We start from the raw sequence: 5234 nt of genomic DNA, 5'->3' as shown, positions 1-5234 counted from the left end.
TCTGCCGGGGCGGAAGACGGCGGCGGCGCAGCGGCGACGAGGAGGCGAGCAGCTCGAGGATACGTTTTTTTGTGAAACTGCTCGAGGATAGGTTTGGAGACATGCTCCGTTAGAGAGACCTCGTGGGCCTTCTACCAAATGGCCCGATTCTGGACAATTAGTGCAACTCGTTCTCCGGAGCAGCAGCCCAGAAAACGGTGCCTTTCAGCAGTCAGCGTTACAACTGGGACGGCCGAGCAAATCTTGTGCGTACATGATAGTGATTCAACGGGTGGGAGTGTCAAAATGTTGTGGGGGCTCGTAGCTAGCTGAGTTATACTGTTTAGTAATTGCACATTATTTCGTTTTTTCAGTGGTTGTTTATCTAAGTAAAATTAGCACCTAATTTTAACTAAGTGTTTTACTAGGAGTTAGAATACTAATTTTACTAATAATTATGTTAGAGAAGTATGCGCATAATCTTGTTTGGATGAGAATGATAAGCCCATGTGCGAGAGATACACTAATTTTTTATAAACAAACAAATAATTGTCGTTTCCCCCACAAACTCGGTTTCTCGGTTTTATGAAAAATAAGATGCACTTATTCTTAAGTTTGTTACGCTAACCAACCAAAGTTTTGTAGTCAGAACCATAAACATATTTAGGCAAAATTAATTTAGTAAAATCTCCTTATTCAAGTAACCCTTAAGGAAATAGTAACATACTGGTTGAGTGTTTTAGGGATAAACGGAGTTTTTATTTGCGATAGTACCATTGTTTTATCACCAACCATTTTGCACCACATGCATGACGCATCAAGATTTGACAACCTGGATCATTTAGTGGGAGGCTCTTCTACATTTATTGCAAATCTTATTGGGCCCACTAACTGCATTTTGAGCTAATAAGAATATTGTCATGAATCTTCCAATGGTCCACTAGGAGTCTGTTTTTTCTCAAAATGGAGCAAATACCAACCAGTGCAGACGTAGTATAATATAAGAGCAATAGGAAGTCAATTTTAGCCGGACTACTATAGATATATTAGTACATGATGGTCATATCTGAGGTCAACATTGGCTGCAATGGTAATTTTATTGGTGTATTGGTCTTCCAGACTGTTCCAAAGGATGAGGCTATGATCTCATCGTGCAGCGTTAGAGGTTAACCATAATTAGATTAAATCATCGATGACTTAGGAGTTAGGAAAGAAGAGGTGCATGCCTGACAACAAAATCAAGAATACTCTATTATCATGCTTGAAAATATCACATGAAAAACAAAAATAACCGTATCATACAATATATGTATGATAGCCTTGGGCATCTGGATACCATGATGTAAGTGTCACTTCAGTTTTGTCAGGAAGAAGGTTATAAATTTTTGTGAGCTATATGTACTGCGGCTTGGGTCTGAAGAATAATCAATTTATAGATAGGCAGATTCTATCTGATGATCCAAGGATCGGGCGTAATTAAGGATATTCATGTACGCTATGAACGTTCGTGAGCACTTCTAACTGCAACCAAAAGATAATGCAATTTGGCATGGAATCTGCTATAGTTAATTAAAATTTGATAAATATTAAATATCAGAGTAACAATTCCTCGTACGTGCCAGTACAAAAGAGGCAGTGACGCGTGACATATATCTGGTGTGTTTAAAGCTTTGAGCTGAACTCTCGTGTGGTTGCGCCATCTTGAAGCGATACAATTATCAATATAAAGTTTTATTGCGTCAAGAAATAAAAGATGTCATCATATGAAAAATAAAGGTATGTTCAGTCGGTAGCCACTCACCCGCCGTACCTATTTTTAGTAACTTTTTCCCGTGACAAAATGATCTAACAAAAGTTAGCTGGGCTCTTTCCGCCTATGACATGCATGGCTAATTTTAGGTCTAGTCGGGGATGTATCTCTCTCAGCTGGCCCTCATCTTTCCACCTCTCCTAGCTCACAGTGATCCACGTCTGACATAGCCCCGCCAATGGTATAAGCTATTCAAGTCTGCATTGGCTTTAATTTATTTTATTGAACAGAAAGAAAAAACAGAAGGATGCCTTGGCTTTATCGTGGCAAAGTGTCGTAACAAAACAAAGCCCCTTATCCAACTAAGAGTCTCAGATCAAGTGCGTGCTAAATGATTCTCGATGCCTTGGCTCAACTATGTCCATGACTAGTCACTGCCTTTTCCAACCCCATTGTGACCAAACTACAGTTGAAATAAACACCAATTATTTGTTGCGGCGCAGTCAACAGTTCTAGCAGGTGCCTTTTCCAGCCCTACCGGGGGCAAATTCCTCATAGAAAAGGCAATACAATTGTTGGAGGACTCCTGGTTGTGCCTCCGATCCCCGTGCAAACAAACCCATTCCTGACAGTAATCAGTGTTTAATGCTTATGGGAAATGCTTAGACTAGCCACAATGGGTAGTAACGTAGACTAATAACATGCCCATGTTACTAGTCTATGTTACTACCTCTATAGTGGGGAGTAACATATGTGTGGTAACATGCAATACTTTATTTATTAGTCTGTAAACACATCTTGCCTTAATATGTGTGATGTTACTCATACTACTAGTAACTAGCTATATTACTACTTTTCACTTTTTCTTTATTTATTGTTTGGCACGTCATTTACTTTATCTAGATATGTGTTATTACTATCTATGTTACTTCCACTGTGGGTAGTCTTAAGCTAATCATCAATTGGACTGTCGGCAAGTAAATATAGTATAGTTCCACTTACGTGCAACTAAGAAGGTGCATTAATGATTGATGTGTGTAACCTCTTCAAACGGTGCCCAAAGCTTTATACTAGGGGACAAGTGACTCGCATCTCCGACGACAACCCGCAAAAATCCTCCCACATCTATCTACGGACAGGGGACCAGTTCGCGGACACGAATGCGGGTGGACGCCATCCAACCGTAGCCGCATATATCCGGTCTTTCTCATTTTTTTCAAGTCTGCACGATCAAATAGCTGCATGCAAAGGGTACAGACGTTCAAATAGCCGCATGCAGCACTAGTTCAAATTTAAAAAAGTTCAAATATTACATCGCAACATTGTTGTCCCCTTTCACCACCCACTAATGCTCAATCAGATCTTCCTTCAGTTGGTCGCACTACAATAAAAAGACACTTCCGTGATGATACGTGTTTGTCACAGTAGGTCACGTTTTCTGTCATGCATGTACATCCATGACAAATTTATGACAGAATCAAGATAGTCATACCTGTGTTGTCGTAGAAGTGTTCCATGATATTACCAAAATTATCATCACAGAAGTGTCCACTTCCATGACGATAAATCGCGCGTCATGGAAGCGCTTTCGTCAAGGGTGACCGACACGTGGCATCCACCGTAACGGAACGCCGTTCAGCTATCGGTCCGGTTTTGGATCCGACAACACGCTAACAGCCCGGACCAATGAGGATTTTCCACGTATAAAATTCTCATTGGCCGGAGGAAACACGTGTTGGCTCACCGTTGGGACAGATGTCATCCATTCATTGGACAGGAGGCACCTATGATACGTCGACACGTGGCACGGCCCAACAGAGGCCCATTCCAGTGAAAAGACCGGCCCGTTTGACTTGGTCAAAAGGTAACGGGTCGGCCCGCGGAAAGCCTGTTAACGGCCTATTCGTATATAGCCCATTTACGGCCCGCTAACTCACAGCCCGTTATGGCCTATCCGAATTAAGCCTAGTAGCTTCATCTAGGCCTTCCAATATGATTCCAGCCCATGTGTGGCCTATAATGTCTTTCGGCCCATACGAGACCATTTGTAACTCTTGGCCCATTAACGGCCCGTGGTGAATCTGGCCCGCAATGAACAGTGTACCCTTTATACCCATTAACGGCCCATTATTCCATTGGGCCGTTTCCAACCCGTGTTATCTTTCGGCCTTCTCAGGGCCCATTTATTCTTGGGCTCATTTCCAGCATTCGGTTACTTACGGCCCGTCATTGGCCTTTTCTGCCTATGGGCCAAATTCAGCCCGGGGTTACAATCGGCCCGTTTGTGGCCCGTTACTCCGTTGGGCCGTTTTCATAACGTCATCAAATACGGCCGATTAACGACGGCCTGTTATTGTCGGCCCATGAACGGGCGATTCTAAATCTAGCCCGTTTACGACCCATAATGCGGTATGGTATTGGCCCATGTTTGGCCTATCGATCATACGGCAAGTAGAAGGCCCATTAATGCTACGGCCCATAGAAGGTCCATTGATGCTACAGCCCGTAGAAGGCCCATTCTTTCTAGGGACAATTCCATTTATCCCCCTAACTTGAGCCACCACCTGGCATTTGCCCCTAATTTTCAGGTATGCTCAAAAAATACCCCTCTTCCGTCAAGTCACCTTACAGAAATGCCCTTGCCGTCCGGTCAAAGGGGTTTGACCGTCTGGTGAATAGTAACATGGAGAATAGTAAATTCGAATTTTTTTTGCAAAAAAATTAAAAAAAATCTGAAATTTTGTGGGATCGAAGATACTTAAGGGCGCAAGGTGTGTGCGAATTTTCGCGTTGTTTCGACATTCTAGGAACTCGTGGGAAAGGAAAAAATTTAAATCTATACGCTGTGAACAGTAAATTCTTAAAAAATAGCAAGAAAATTTTAAAAAATATGAATTTTTTTGCCATCAAAGAGGCTTGGGTGCGCAAGGCGCTTGCAATTTTTTGTGATCAAATGACATGCGAGGTGCTCTAGATAAAAAAGCAAAATAGTGCATTTTTTCAAAGTTTTTTTCTGCGCCAAATTTTGTTTTTTCTCCTCGAGCTCCTACAGTGTCGAAACGCAAAAAAAAATTGCACGCACCATGCGCACCCCAGCCTCTTTGATGCCAAAAAATTTCATATTTTTTTTAATTTTCTTGCTATTGTTTTTGAATTTACTGCTCACAGCGTACATTTTAAAGTTTTTCGTTTGACACGAGCTGCTGGAATGTCCAAACGGTGCCAAAATTTGCACGCGCCTTGCTCCCTTGAGTATCTTCGATCCCACAAAATTTCAGTTTTTTTATTTTTTTGCTATTTTTTGCGAATTTATTGTTCACCATTTACTATTCACCAGACGGTCAAACCCCTTTGACCGGACGGTAACGGCACAGAAGGGCATTTCTGTAAGGTGACTTGACGGAAGAGGGGTATTTTTGAGCATACCTGAAAATTAGGGGCAAATGCCAGGTGGTGGCTCAAGTTAGGGGGGTAAATGGAATTGTCCCTTCTTTCTATGGCCCTA

The sequence above is a fragment of the Triticum aestivum genome, chromosome 6D (genome assembly GCF_018294505.1).
Source record: "Triticum aestivum cultivar Chinese Spring chromosome 6D, IWGSC CS RefSeq v2.1, whole genome shotgun sequence".
In the NCBI taxonomy this organism is placed as follows: Eukaryota; Viridiplantae; Streptophyta; class Magnoliopsida; order Poales; family Poaceae; genus Triticum; species Triticum aestivum.
This window is presented reverse-complemented; position numbering follows the sequence as displayed.